This window comes from Colobus angolensis, unplaced genomic scaffold, assembly GCF_000951035.1.
Source record: "Colobus angolensis palliatus isolate OR3802 unplaced genomic scaffold, Cang.pa_1.0 Scaffold221, whole genome shotgun sequence".
Taxonomy (NCBI): Eukaryota; Metazoa; Chordata; class Mammalia; order Primates; family Cercopithecidae; genus Colobus; species Colobus angolensis.
This window is the reverse complement of record NW_012115389.1, coordinates 4,461,240-4,477,688: the sequence shown is the minus strand read 5'-3', so window position 1 is coordinate 4,477,688 and position 16,449 is coordinate 4,461,240.

The window sequence follows — 16,449 nt, the reverse complement described above, 5'->3', positions numbered from 1 at the left end:
TGAACCATCCTTGCATCCCTTGAATAAAACCCACTTTATCATGGTGTATTATCTTTTTGATGTGCTGTTGAGTTCAGTTTGTAGTATTTTGTTGAGGGTTTTTCATACATTTTCATCAGATATATTGGCCTGTAGTTTTCTTTTTTTGTTGTGTGCTGGCCTAGCTATGGTATCATGGTGATGCTGGCTTTGTAGAATGAGTTAAGGAAGACTCCCCCCTCAATTTTTGAAACAGCTTCGGTAGGATTGATACCAGCTCTTTTTTGTATGTCTGGTAGAATTCGGCTGTGAATCTGTCTGGCTCTGGGCACTTTTTTTTTTTTGGTGGGGGGAGATTTTATTCACTACTGATTCAATCTCACTATTCATTACTGGTCTGTTTAGGATTTCTGTTTCTTCCTGGTACAATCTTGGGAGGTTGCAGGTTTCCAGGAATCTATCCAATTCCTCTGGGTTTTCTAGTTTGTGAGCAAGAGATGTTCATAGTAGTCTCTGATGGTCTTTTGTATTTCTGTGGCATCAGACACATTCAGTTGTAATGTCCTCTTTTTCATTTCTGACTGTGTTTATTTGAGTCTTCTCTCTTTTTTTCCTGGTTAATCTAGTGAGCAGTCTATCAATTTTATCTTTTCAAATAACCAACTTTTTATTTCATTGATTTTTTATATTTTTTTGTCTCAATTTTATTTAGTTCTACTCTAGTCTTTGTTATTTCTTTTCTTCTGCTAGCTTTGGCCATGGTTTGTTCTTGTTTTTTCAGTTTGTTGAGGTGTGGCATACAGAACCTTCTACCTAACAATCACAGAATATACGTTTTCTCATCAGCATGTGGAACATTTTCCAAATAGACCATGTTAGACCACAAAACAAGTTTCAATAAATTTTAACAAATCAAAATCATATCAAGTATTTTCTCAGACCACAGTGGAATAAAACTAGAAATCAATACCAGGAGGAATGCTCAAAACTATGCAAAGACTAGGAAATTAAACAACCTGCTCCTGAATGATCTTTGGGTCAATGATGAAATTAAGATGGAAATTAAAAAAATTTTTGAAACAAATGAAAACAGAGACATAACATACCAAAACCTCTGGATATAGCAAAAGCAGTGTTAAGAGGGAAGTTTACAGCCTACATCAAAAAGAAAGATCACAAATTTAGGACCCAATTTTTAGTTTTACACAAGCTCCAATTCTTTTAAAATTTTGATTACAGTATAAACTATTTATTTCCATGAAGGATTGTGAGTTTGACATGTGTTTACACCTTTTTAGGTACAAATATTCAGTGGAAGGATTCCCAATACAAAGTTCTCAGCACTTAACAACACCCTCCCACCATGTTTTTTAAATGTGAACCAGATTGACATACATACATCATTTGCCTGTGTCTGCATTATGGACCAAGTGTGTGCATTTTAGACAATAAACAACACATTTAAACAAGCTAGAAAATTGCACACCATATGAGTTAGACCCAACTCACCACTAACTTTAAAATCTTAAATCATAGTGGCTTAAACACATGGAAGAGCACAGAGTGCACTCTCTGTCATGCAAAAGTCTGGGTGTAGAGCAGTCAAGAGCTTTCACGGCAGCTCCATGATTATCTGAGCCCAGGTGAATCCAGCTTTCTGTTAACCAACCCGAGTCTGGTCCTCATTCTTATGGTGCTCCATCATATCTACGTTACAATAACAAATGGATAAAGGGGAGGAAAAGGGGCCTCCATTCTCCCCATCCCCCTTTAGAGACCTGTCCTGGAACTTGTGCACATCACTTTCTCCCATACTGCATAGGCCAGAACCTAGTTCTGTGACTACAAACAGCTGCAAATGAGACCGGGAAATACAGTTTATTTTTAGAATGGCCATATGCCCAGCTAAGTATTGATGATTCTGTTACTGAAGCAAAAGGAGAAAATATACATTGGGGACCACTGATATCTCTGCTACATGCACACATAGCAAAGAGAAAACACAGTGTTCAGATGACATTTTTCAAAATAATAAATTGGAGGATTCCAGCTTTGGGGAAGCTGGCTTTGTTTGTCTTCATTTCTTCCACTTGCCCTAGTAAACCTCCTGCTTCCATTTCCTGTTTTCGTGTCTGAAGCCATGTGTTCATCTGAGCCTCTATAGCTTGGCAGGCTTACTCCACAGAGGGCCTCCACACTGACTCTGCTTATTCAGGAATGTAGCTAATCTACACTCCATGAGCTCAACTGTGAATATTGGACTCATTTGGCAACGATATTTTATTTACAAATAATCATTAACCTTTTCTTACATGTTTTGTTTTGCATTTTGTTTGCTAAAGTTAAAACTCTGGTTTTCTGAGGGCTTAGAAAAATAACTCCAGTAAGTTGAGAAAAAGAATGAGGGCCATAAAGTGGGAGTGGGAAATTGAAGCTAAAACTACTTAACTGGTTCTCTTGGAGTTGCTTCAACTACCCAGAGTGGTGAAATTTTCCATCTGTTTCTCTTTCAACCTGGAATATTTGTGACTTTCATAAACCACATCAATGCTAAAATATTTTTAAGGGGAAGACTGCTATAAGCCTGACATTATCCTTGTTGCTGCAAGATATACAAAAATGTATATATATCCTAGACTTCAGTGAGTAATCTACTCAAAGGAATTAGACAAGGGTATGAATTTAGTCAGGACAAAATAGGCTATACTGCAGTACCAAATAAATTGTGGAACTGCAGTGACTTAACACAAGAAATTTGCATTGCTTACTCACCTTTCAGTCTGAGGCAGGTCTGACAGTCTTATAGGACTGCTATCTGGAACTCGGGTCCTTCAAATTTGCCATGGAAGGACAGAGAGGACTACTGCTTACAGTATTCAGTACATTAACATGTTGTTCAGGTCTGTAGCCTGGGTGCAATGTCTATACCCTACAGCCTAGGTGTGTGGTAAGCCATGCCAGCTAGGTTTGTGTAAGCACACTCTGATGTTTGCACCTTGATTAAATAGCCTGACGATGCAGAATGTATCCCCATTGTTAAGCAACACATGACTATACCTAAATTATATTAGCTTTCAATATTATTTCAAAGACTTTACCTTTTTATCAGTGCAATATACCATTCTTTTACATTTTCTCTAAATTTTCTGTGGCATCCTTCTTAAAATGTAAGAATCTATGCATGGCTATTTCACTTAACATAATGACCTCCAGCTCAATCCATCTTCCTGCAAATGATGGGATTTCATTCTTTATTCGACAAATATCACATGTTCTCACTCACATGTGAGTCAGGACTCAACTCACATGTGAGTTGATCTCAAGGAGGTAGAGAGTAGAATGGTGGTTACCTGAAGCTGGAAAGGGTGAGGAGTGTTATGAAAAGAAGCCAGTGAATGGGTATAAACATAGAGTTAGATGGAAAGAATCAGTTCTAGTGTACAATAATATAGTGGGGTGACTACAGTTAACGACAATATATTGTATATTTCAAAATAGCTAGAAGAGATTTGAAATCTTCCCAACACAAAGAAATGATACATGTTGGAGATGATGGCTATCCTAAATATCTTGATTTGATCATCACACATTGGATTTGATCATCACACATTGTATGCATATATCAAGATATCACATATACTCCATAAATGCACATAATTATTATGTTACAACAAAAAATTTTAATGTAAGATTCTAAACAACAATAACGTGACCAGGAGTGGGAATAAAAGGAAGACTGGCTGGACCAACTGGTGTGGTGGGCAGGGGTCAGATCTATCTGGTTTGGTGCTAAATACCATGCCTTGCTCCACACCTGATGGTAGGAGATCAATAAAATAAACAACACCCTGTCCCACCATCCTTCATCCCAACCCATCAGTTGTTATCATCAGTTCAAAGAAGTAGATGACACTTTGATGAAAGATGACATATCATTGCCTATGGCAGCATTGAAAGCAGTGACCACAGGAAAAAGTTTTATCAGAAAGTCTGGATCAGAAGAATATTATCACACCTGTGATAACTGGAGAGTTTAATCATTTAAGAGCAAAACCAGGACTGGGAAAACAATAAACAATGTAGGGATAAAGAGAGAGGGAGTAAGTCAGAAAAGAAAAAAGACAGCATTAAAAACACAAAATAGGCCAGGTGCGGTGGCTCACGCCTGTAATCCCAGCACTTTGGGAGGCCAAGGTGGGCGGATCATGAAGTCAGGAGTTCAAGACCAGCCTGACCAACATAGTGAAACCCTGTCTCTACTAAAAATGCAAAAATTAGCCAGGTGTGGTGGTGTGTACCTGTAATCCCAGCTACTTGGGAGGCTGAGGCAGGAGAATCACTTGAATCCAGGAGGCAGAGGTTGCAGTGAGCCGAGATTGTGCCATTGCACTCCAGCCTGGATGACAAAGTGAGACTCTATCTCAAGAAAAAAACACACACACACACACAAAATAAAAACACTACATCTGAGGTGGGCAGATCACTTGAGGTCAGGAGGTCGAGATCAGCCTAGCTAACATGGCGAAACCCCATCTCTACTAAAGCATGCATATATATATATATATATATATATATAACATATATATATATAAAACATATATATATATATATATATACACACACACATATATACACATATATACACACTAATTAGCCGGGTGTGTTGACATGTGCCTGTATTCCCAGCTACTCAGGCTGGGGTAGGAGAATCGTTTGAACCTGAGAGGTGGAGTTTGCCTTGAGCTGAGATCACGCCCCTGCGCTCCAGCCTGGGTGACAGAGAGAGGTTCTGTCTCAAAAAACAAACAAACAAACAAACAAAAACCAAAAACAAACAAAAAACACACTAGTTTTGGCCTGATGACTATATGTCTAAGTACACTCACATTTAGAATGGCAGCAATTTATCAGGGAAAATTATGTGTTAACGTAGTACCGCTCACAGATGTTTGTTGGACATAACCACCATTAGAAAATAGTTTGAAAGTTTATAAGTAAGCAGAATACACGATGTTATGAGATAGACAAGCTAGCCTGCTGACATGACGAGTGTTCTCAGGGCCACACATTTAGTGTTTTAAATCACTGACCCACACAAAATCATGTTTATTAATGAGTGTTTACAAGAGGGAAGCAACTAGGAAGAATCACAGGATCTTTAGAGCCAACTGACAATTCCTGACTCTGATTGGTGAAGCTCCCATTTGGGCCAGTGGTAGAAAACCAAGGGTTATGGACTCATTTATGAGCCAAATCAATCCCCTAAAATCGTCGAGGGAGTAAAATACCAGGAGACTTGCAAACCGTCTCTTTAAAAATCCAGCGTAAGGAGCCTTGGTCCTGGCTGGGCCATGGACCACAAAGTCACAGCTAAGCCACAATGAGGGTCCATCCTTCACATCAAGTGGCAAGAAGCCAATTATCATTCCTGACCCCAAAGGGAATCCTTGAGATCAGAAAAGAGCACTACTTTCAGCCAGGCACGGTGACTCATGCCCGTAGTCCCAGGACTTTGGGAGGCCAAGGCAGGCAGATCACGAGGTCAAGAGATCGAGACCATCCTGGCTAACATGGTGAAACCCTGTCTCTACTGAAAACACAAAAATTAGCCGGGTGTGGTGGCGGGCGCCTGTAGTCCCAGCTATTTGGGAGGCTGAGGCAGGAGAATCTCTTGAACCTGGGAGGTGGAGGTTACAATGAGCCGAGATCGAGCCACTACACTCCAGCCTGGTGACAGAGCAAAACTCCATCAAACAAAAAGCGCTACTTTCAGTATACTCTCTTTGATTTCTCAGTCAGGGTTATCTTTGTATTATTGTATTATAAAAGAGAATTATGTGGGTTTGGGGGAGGATGATGTTAGTTTTATGTCAACTGAGCTAGGTTACATCACCCGCTTATTCAATCAATCGCTAATCTAGGAGTTGCTTTGTAGATGTGGTTAACATGTACAATCAGTTAACTTTGAGTAAAGGTGATTACCCTTGATAATGTGTGTGGGCCTCATCCAATCAGTGGAAGGCCTTCAGAGCAAAACTGAGGTGTCCTTGATGAAGAAGAAATCCACCTGTGGGACTACAGCATCAAGTCCTGACAAAAACCAAAAGCTCCAAACAAAACCATGTGCTTCTGTGATGACTCAGAAAGTTCTGCTCTGACCACTTCAGTTCTATGACCTGGTCTGCCAGAGACTGTGTGACACTGGCAAATTTCTAAAATACACTGAGTCTTTGTTTCCTTATCCATAATTTTTTAAAAAATACAGTGACTATTAGATGAAATAATTTAAAATATATAGTAAATAAAAGTAGCACTTGACAAATATAATAAATACAATTTCCTTCCCCTTCCCCTTCTAAATTGTTTCTCCCAAAGAAAGGGCTTCAACTCTTTTGCATTCTAATGATCTTGTGTCAAAATTGAGCCACTAAAATAGGCACCAGGGATGTCCATGGTCCATGGTAACTTTTTTGTTGTTTCTTTGTTGTTTTTCTTGCTTTTTCTTTTCTTTCTTTTTTTTTTTTCTTTTCTGAGACAGGATCTTGCTCTGTCACCCAGGCTGGAGTGCAGTGGTGTGATCATAGCTCACTGCAGCCTCAAACGTCTGAGCTCAAGCAATCTTTGCACTTCAGCCTCCTTAGCAACTGGGACTACAGGCACACACCACCATGCCCAGCTAATTTTTTAGTATTTTATTTTATTTTTGTAGAGAAGGGGGTCTTGCTGTGTTGGCCAGGCTAATCTCCAACTCCTGTCTTCAAGCAGTCCTCCCATGTTGGCCTCTCGATTTGCTGGGGTTATAGGCTCCAGCCACCATGCCCAGCTGTTCATTTGTTTTGAGGTCTTTCTTTGCTATACAACACTTGAGATTAATAAGTCAGAGGCATTCAGAAGAAGCCACCACCCCAGGCATTTCCTGCCATAATTAATAACAAAATCAGGCCCTCATTGCTCACAGACATACATATATGAGCACCAAAGTCCGGTTCGTTTATCCTGCCCTGCTGATCTGAATACATTTCTATTGGAAAAGATAATTCTTTTTAAGTACACAGTTTCAGCATAACACTACCAAAGATACAGAAATCTCCATAACCTGTCAGCTTTGTAATCTCTCCCCTGGCCTCCCTTGCTTTGTTTCTGAGCCCCAGTCCTGCCTTTGGCCCCATCCCACCAAACTCTCTTCATTTTTCCCCACGTAAATTTTCTGCTCTAGTTAGTTCCACCTCATGAACAAGTCTTAGTCCTGCCTCCCTCCATATCCCAGGTGGAAAGCCAGAGACATGAGGTCTACACATGGCCTTAATGCCTATTTTTTTGCTTGCTTGTTTTAATTTTATTTTGTAGTGGACAAATCATAATTGTATATATTCATGAGGTACATAGTGACGTTTTGATACATATAATGTGTAGTGATCAGATCAGGGTAATTAATTAGCAAATCCATTATCTCAAACATTTATTATTTCTTTGTGTTGGGAACATTTGATATCCTCCTTCTAGCAATCTGAAACTATATGTTACAGTTAACTATAGTGATCCCACAGTGCTACAGAACACTAGATCTTATTCCTCCTACCTAGCTGTGATTCTGTATCCTTTAACACAGTGGTCCCCAACCTTTTTGGCACCAGGGACTGGTTTCATGGAAGACTATTTTTCCAGGAACCAGGATATGGGGGAGGGTTTGGGGATGATTCACACACATTACATTTATTGTGTACTTTATTTCTATTATTATTACATTGAAATATATAACGGAATAATTATACAACTCACCATAATGTAGACTCAGCAGGAGTCCTGAGTTTGTTTTCCCGTAACCAGACAGTCCCATCTGGGGGTGATGGAGACAGTGACAGATCATCAGGCATTAGATTCTCATAAGGAGCACGCAACCTAGATCGCTTGCATGTACTGATCTGACAGGAGGCAGAGCTCAGGCAGTAATGTGAGCTCACAGGCACTCACCTCCTGCCGTGTGGCCCAGTTCCTAACAAGCCACAGACGAGGTCCAGGACCCAGCAACTGGGGACCCCTGCTTTAATAAATCTCTTCATATCCCCCACCTGATTCCCTTCCCAGACTGTAGTGTCTTCTTTTCTACTTTTTACTTCTATGAGGTCAACTTGTTTGTAGCTTCCACATATGACTGAGAAGATGCAATATGTGACTTTCTGTTCCTGGCTTATTTCACTTACCATAATGTCCTCCAGTTCCATCCGTGTTGCTGCAAGTGACAGGATTTCATTCCTTTTTATGGCTGGATAGTATCCCATGGCCAGCACCTGTGTTGGTGTGGCCTTTGTGTCAAGCCCACCCAGGAGCTTACAGTGCTAAGCTTGGAAGCCATAGTGGCAGCCTGTCTGGCTTCCTGTCTGACCAGTAACTGCCTTTTTAGACAGGAAGGTTGCTGGTCAGACAGAATTTAAACTCCACAGGCTGACGAGGTTGAGCCCTTTGCTCTCTACCTATTCAGATCATGCCACTTGCCTGGTCTACTCTTCTCCCCAAATTTCTATGTGTCCCTCAAAATCCTGTTGCACTTGCCTGCTTTTCCTGATCAACCTTCCATGTCTTAGGCACTATTTTGCCTCATTTGTACTGGGAACAGCCTCAATGGCTTGGTTGTGCACTGATTTTCCCATTTGTTCTTGTCATAGTTCATTCTTGGCTGGTAGCAATGCTGGCACCATCTCAGGGACAACCAGTCACTACAAATTTCAACATAACTAGCCATGCAAAGGTGAGAAACTTCTTTAAATTCCTTGAACTCACAAGGTGAATATACATATATGTGATTACAAACGTAAGACTATTATCATTGTGTATCTAGGGGTGATTTCAAGCAGTGACAGGTCCAGAGCCATTCTGACTGAGCCAAGGTGCACAGTTGAGTTTGTAGCCAAATAATTTAATTTGGAATTGAGTTGCTAAAGGAGAAACAACCATAACACAGAGTAGCTCCTTCTACCCAGGGACTCAACCTTAATAAAAAGACACATTCAAGATGCTCCTGCCTCACTGAGTCATATCCCCAGGGACACTCTTTTGTTCAACGTCAGGAATTTGCTCCAGTTTCTGAAATGTTTGCTCACCTCCTTGACAGAAAGCAGAAGGAGTCCTGTTTCCTTGTTTCCTGAAGGAAAAACACTGACCTAAAATCCCTTTTGTCAATAAGTCTGGAAGGAACCAGTCCATGTGAGCGCTTTTTCCGGTCCCACTGCAGTTGATTGTAGCCTCAAAGGCTCTCACAGGATGTTTCTCTCCCAAGTATCTGGACCTCTCATCCCTCAGATGTCCTTGAATAACTCAACAGAGATGACGTCATGCTCCAGAAGCCTTCTCACCTGTGTTCAGGGAGAATAACATACTTCCCTACGCCTGACCATGTAGCTTTGTCTTAAGTAGAGGATTCTACGTATGTGTGTGTGTGTACATATACATATGTTAGTACATGTGTGTATGTTCATGTATATGTACACATATAAACAGGTGTGTGTATGCGTTTAGAGCTTTACCTACCACAAAACCCTACAGCAACACTGCAACAAAATTACACCTCACTGCTGAGGGCGACTTAGCATTTCTGAGTAATATGTACTGAGTAGCATGCCTCTGTCATGTAATCCTGCACGACACGTGCTCACTTTACAGAGGAGCAAACTGAGGCTCAGCTCACCCAGCTCACAAGTGCCTGAGCTGCAATGCCAACTCCGCTTCATCTGGTTCCATGACCTTTCTCTGTTTCTTCTTCTGCTTCTCACTCAGGCTGTTTTGCTATGGAAGGCTCTTCTCCTTCCTCCCAACCTGCCCCCTTTTTAGAACCTGCTGAGATTCAGTTTCTTCCTGAACCCCTAATTTCCCCAGCCCTCACCCTTGGTGGGATGCTGGAGCCAGCCTGTACTGACTGAGACTGACTCGCAGGAGCCAGCTGGTGGCATATCTTCCTACTCCGTGTTCAGTGGCATCAGGCTGGGGGCTTGGAATTGGCTGTCGGGGATATTTACACTTCAGAAATCATCAAACAATACAAATCAGGGCTTTCTTTTTAGAAAGCCAGTGGTTAAACATTTACTGGTACAATCTCTTCTTCTAAAATTTTAAACTTACATCCATTTGCAATGTATTGTTTCCTTTCAAGATTATTATTCACATATGCCGGCCCCAGCTCTCAATTATATTACATAAATTTCTCTGGGCGGTGGTGGAATTTTATTCCTTTACTGCTTAGCATCTTAAGAGACTCAGTGCTATGAAACTAGAAGGCTTTAAGGAGCACTTGGTTAATAGATTTTGTTTTGTTTTGTTTTTTGAGACTAAGTTTTGCTCTGTCACTCAGATTAGAGTGCCATGGTGTGATCATAACTCATTGCAGCCTCAGATTCCAAGCTCAATTGATCCTCCTACCTCAGCCTCTTGAGTAACTGGGATTACAGGCGCAGGTCACCATGCCCGGCTAATTCTTTATTTTTTGTAGAGGCAGGGGTCTCACTACATTTCTCAAACTGGTTTCCAACTCCTAGACTCAAGCAATCCTCCTGCCTTGGCCTCCCAAAGTGCTGGGATTACAGGCGTGATAGATACTGACGCATCAAATATACACTGATGCCCTTCGTAACGTCATGAGTATCAACTCAGAGATTCCACCAGTTCTGACACATCTTCCCTGACACACCCACTTGTGCCTAAAAGTTGAAGAGTTAAAACAGAGCTTCCCATCCTCCCTGACCCCTACAAACACCCCATCCCACCTTTGGTGTCTCAACCATACCATTCTCTAGCTTCTTAGGCCTGGAGTTACTTGTGTCTTTACTTCTTTCTCTCACTACCTGTATTAGTTTCCCAGGGTTGCCATAACAAGTTACCACATACTAGATGGCTTAAAACAAGAGAAATTTATTCTATCACAGATCTGGAATCTAGAAGTCTGAAATCAAGGTGTCAGCAGGGCCATGTCCCCTCTGAAGGCCCTAAGGAGGGGTCTTCCCTGCCTCTTCCTAGCTTCTGGGGGCTGCTAGCTGTCCTTGGCATTCCTTGGTTGGCAAGTGCGTCGCTCCAATCTCTGCTCTGTCATCCCTTGGCCTTCTGTCTTGTGTGTCTGTGTGGCTCTGTACTGCTCAAATTTCCCACTTCTCAGACACCGGTCATTGGATTTAGGGCCTACCCTAATCCAGTGTGATCTCATTCCAATTTGATTGCATCAGCAAAGACCCTATTTCCAAATAAGGTCGCATACACAGGTACCAAGGGTAAGGACTTGAAGATATCTTTTCAGGAAACACAATTCAATCCCCAACACCATCCCAGCTGTCAACACTTGTTTTTTTGCTAATTTGCCTCAGATCTGCTGCTTCCATAACATTGAGAATGCAGACACTCCCAGGAAACTTTCTCAGACTCTAAGGAGAGATGGTAGCACACATCCCTGTGGACAGTCTACCACTGGGATGATCATCCTTGCCACACGACCACTTTCTAGAAAGGCCTCTGACTTGACTCTGCATTGCTGCATGCATCCGCTGATGCCATTAGGGTCCTCCCAATCACCTCCATTTGGTCCCCTCTCCAGTCACTTTTCCTAGAGCCCAATGTGTCATAAAATATTTATTAATTCAGTCAAATGGAATGCTCAGGTGAAAATGCCAATAAAATAATGTAGGAGAAGGAGCACCTCGAGAGACTTTTTCAGGGTATATTCCTTGGTTTGTTTTCTTCCAAAGCTCTATAAAAGTATAGAATTCTGAGCCTTGCCCTGGAATCAGTAAATTAGAATTCAAGAAAGGGGATTTGGACATCTACATAGCTCTATACTGTTTTATTGAGTAGCTCATAGTTTACATGGTCTGAAAATCCACGTGTAAAGTATACATACAGCAAAGCATTTAGACGGCATCCTTAAGGTCCTGTCCCCAGTCACCTTCCTTCTCTCTTATCCCCTATATTGTTTGTTATTTTTGTTTTTTATGCAAATTCACATAAATATTAATATATATTTTTCCTCCTTTGTTGCAAAAGTTAAGTATATATGTATACATATATATACAACCTGCGATTTAATTTTTTTCATTTAACGTTATATCCTAAAGATCTCTTCATATTAGTAGTATATAGGTAAATATTCATTGCATTTTTTATACTACATAAAATTCCTTTGTGTGGATCTACGATGGTTTAATTACGTATATCTTATTGCTTTACACTTGGGTTATTTCCTATCCCTTTGCTGTTACAAACAATGAGACAATGTCTGCATGTGTCATTTATTCTATGTACAGGTGTATCTTTAGTATAGATGATCAGACATGGGCTTCTGGAAACGCACCTATAACTGTGTTTGGTATTGCCAGATGCCTCTCCTCAGGGACAAAGCCAGCCATGCCTAAGAGTGTTTATTTCCACCATAGCATTACCAACAGAAAGTACCAGGTGTTTTGCTGATTTGACAGATTAGAAATATTGTCTTGCTATAGTTTTCATTTGTGCTTCTTTTATTATAAATGAGGTTGAGGATCTTTTCATGTTTAAGAACAGATAAGCTACAATTTTAATAGAATCCTTGGATGATTTTTATATATATAACTCTCCAAAGTTTCTGACCTAAAGCCAAAGAATGTGAAGGAAAAAAGGGTGCCATGAATGCTGATGCTAAGAAGCAGATTCCTGCCCAGCCTCCCTCCTGAAGATTGTTAATAGCACCTCTAGGAACCGTTTCCCACTGAGCACATGTTCCCCTGGGACTTTATACCCAGAGAGTTCACCTCACTCCACCCCCAGCAGATGGGCCAGCAGGTTTTGAGACAGATTTTGTAAACTGTAGCCCATAACCCACTACCAGGCTAAATAAGGTGTTGGGAGACACTGAGGATTCTGGGAGAAGGCAGGCTTGCTTTGGAGCGTCAGCCCTCATGTTCTGTTCTTCCCACTTCAAGGGCCACAGCCTGTGCACTTCCTCTACCATGCAAGCCTCGAGGAAGGGCTGCACTGGCCATATGGAAGGCTTGCCATAAGTCCCTGGAGTTTGATGAGCATAAGAAATAGTATTTAATTCACACCCAAAAAGCCTAGCGGTGTGACACAGCAGCTGAAGTGCAGAGATGTAGCTGTTTCAGGTCCATATGTTCTAGGGTGACCCACGACCCTGGTTTGCCCAGGACTGAAAGGTTTCCTAGGAGGTGAGACTTTCTGTGCTAAAACCAGGACAGTCCTGGAAAAACCAGCATAGTTGGTCACCGAGAGTGAGACAAAGGTACCTTTTTCCAAGGAACAGGACTTGGACTGTGGGGACATTGTCTAGCCATGAGTCATCTTTAAGGAGCTCCTATGCTAAAGGAGCACCTGGGAGGGGAAGGGATCCCACAGAGGAGTGTACATAAAAATTCCGGGCCTGTGTGGTGCCACGGCAGCTGGCCAGAGAAGCACTGTCCGTGCAAGGAACTGCAGTCAGAGGTCCTTGGAGGGATCTTTAGGGAAACCGCAAACGCTCCTCACTGAAGACCAGTTTGCACTTGCACATCTGTCGGAAGGTTTCAATGGCAGGTCACACCTGTACCAGCTAAGGATTGTGCCCTTTTTCTCCCATTCCCTGTGTGGACACTGGGATGTCCTAAAGCAGGATGAAGGGTTGGTGCCCTGCTGCTGGGACTGCTGCCCGCACAGAACCATGCTGCCTTCCTGGGGAGGCCAGCAGCCACTGGCCAACAAATGTGAGAGAATAAAGGCCTGGGCCCTTTGCCAACTGGGGACATCTCTGAAGGGTCATCCCAGCTTCAAAACTCTCTGGGGTCAGCTGAGGCTCCATCGAGACTATATGGCAGCTCAGAGTTCCTTCCTCCCTTCCCCTCCCCAGGTGGTGTGGCCAGGTTTCAGTCCAGAGGCAGGCAGAGCAACTGGTCCAGACTGAGTACACTGGGGCCCAGAGGGTTTGGCTGACATCGTGCTGAATTCAGTTCAGTCAATGTACCCCTTACACTAGCTCCACGACTCTTTCACTATCCCCAAGATGGGTAAAATAGTACAATATCTGCACCTTATTTTACAAAACCCTCAACAAGAAACAAAATGATTCAAACTATTTGAGATAAAGGTAGTCAAATGTCTAATCACAAGTCAGGATGTGGGGATTTTATCTGAGTCACTTAACCCAGTTAGTCATTAACCAAGTTTGCCAAGTGATCTTAAACTATCTCCTTAATAGAAATAATATGGACCCTGTGCTAACCCTGGGCAAATGTGGATACTTGAGCTCTAACCTGGGTTTCTCCTGAACCTTTGAAGACCCCAAGTCACATTTGGACAGGGGACATAAGTGATGTTTGAAAAAGTACTTCACATGTTAACTGAGGTCACTAACGGCTCCAGAACAGAAACCTCAGCCTGGTTTCTTCCTGGGTGTGGAAGGTTGCAGCCCCCTTGCCCCCTCCCTACCTTCTCAGCAGGTGTTCCTGCACTGCTCTATTTCAGGAGTTTAGGAAGCCTAAGAAATACATGTGTATCCAGCTCTGTTTTCACAACAAGGGTCAAACCAAAAAACCACAGGTCAAAAGGAACCAGGAAAAGGAAAAAAAATACACTTTATCCATAAAATGTATTTTTAAACATCTGTTTTTCCTGTGCAGCTGTCTGGCCTGATTCCTCTCCATTGAAGAGCAAAATGTTTCATGGTTGTTTTTTTTTTTAATGTATAATAATTAAAAATAAATTTTGAAAAGTTACCTCAGGATCAGAATTTTTTTTTTAGAATTGGAAAAGTTCTCATAACTCATTTAATCCAACCCTTATTGTATGTAAGTGAAGAAATGGCACCAGGAGGATGACTTGCTGGTTCGTGATGGGACTCCCTTCTGCTGATGCAAGGGCTGACTGCCATAATCACCTCGTATGGGAACATTTATGACATCCCAAGACTCATAATTTCCCTTGAGAAGTTCCAAGTTTACTAGATGGAAAAGATGTTGCCTGCTCCAGGTAATACTGGAGACATTAGGTGATGTGCTTCAAATTTCACAGCTAGTAACCTTACATCCCTGTTCAAAATTCGATGGTTTTTCTACATAAGAGATAAAGCCTTTGGCCCGCCCCGTCACTCGTCTCGCCCCTTCACTAGTCCCATCCTCCACGGGCCCTACCCCTCTCTTGCCCCACCCTCTCTCTCTCTGGCCCCACCTTCTCACTGACCTGTCTTTTCATTGGCCCTGCCCTCCCAATGGCCCTACCCTCTTCCTGGCCCCACCTTATCATTGATCCACCTTTTCATTGGACTTGCCCTCGCACTGGCCCCACTCTCTTTCTGGCCCCACCTTCTCACTGACCTGCCTTTTCATTGGCCCTGCCTTCTCACTGGCCCACCTTCTTACTGACCTCTCAGGTCCTTCCATCCTCCCTCCTTGTGGTTGCATGGCTTCCCACATTCTGTGCCTCTGGTGGCACAGGGTTCCAGCACCATCATTAGCTGCGAGGGTGATCCCTGCAAGTCCCCTAAGACTCGAAATTCACCTTCCTCCTCTGAAATGAGAAGCCTACACAGGCCCCCTTCTGAGGATGTCTGCCGGAGGTCGGATCTCTGGCTCGGGACAGGCACAGATGTGAGGGAATCGCACCACTCTTGCTGGACTGGCACACCAGGGCCACAGAATGATTCAGTCATGCAGCCCTCGGCCCCACAGGTTTCTTGGCTCACTTCCCTGACTCTCCTCTATTCCCTTTGTCTAATAACGTGTCTGAAAGTAAAACAGTTTCCTGGGGAACATTGCCTTCCCATTATAAATTCCTTTACAGCAAGCACCAAGTGACTGTATGTGCACTGGTTAAAGCTCAAGGGTATTTCCTGAGGGCTATATTCAATGTGGAAATTTTATTTACTTGCCTGGGGATTGTGAGTGAATGAATTAAAAATACAAATATTTCCTTCAGAACTCAGTTAAAATGTCATTTCTCAGAGAGGTATTTCCTGACATACTTAAGTCCTCTGTTATTTGCTGGCATAATAGTCATTTTCCTCATCATGATTGTAATAAAATAATTATGTATGCAACTATTTCTTTAACATCCACCTATCCAGTGACACTGGCAATTCCATTTCTCTTGTCATGTTTTATCTCCAGCACCTAGTATAGTATGTGGCACAGAGTAGAAACTCAATAAATATTTGTTGAATGAATAGTCACCCAGGCCTCCAAGTGTTGTCTACAAATCCACAGCAGCCAGCCCCCCCTGGGGACTTGTTAGGAATGCAGACTCTAGGCCCTCACCCCAGCCCTACTACATCAGAATCTTGGGGGTGGAGCCCAGCATTCTGTGTTTCATAAGCCTTCTAGGTTACTCTGATTAACACTTCAAGGGACCTGATGAAATAAGTTCAGGTTTAGCGCAAGGCTATCCCATAAGAGATCTGGAATCATAAGGGGAGATGGAAAAGAAAGAAACCTGAACCTGTGGCTTCGGCAAGCACAACCAGGGGTAGGGGCTAGT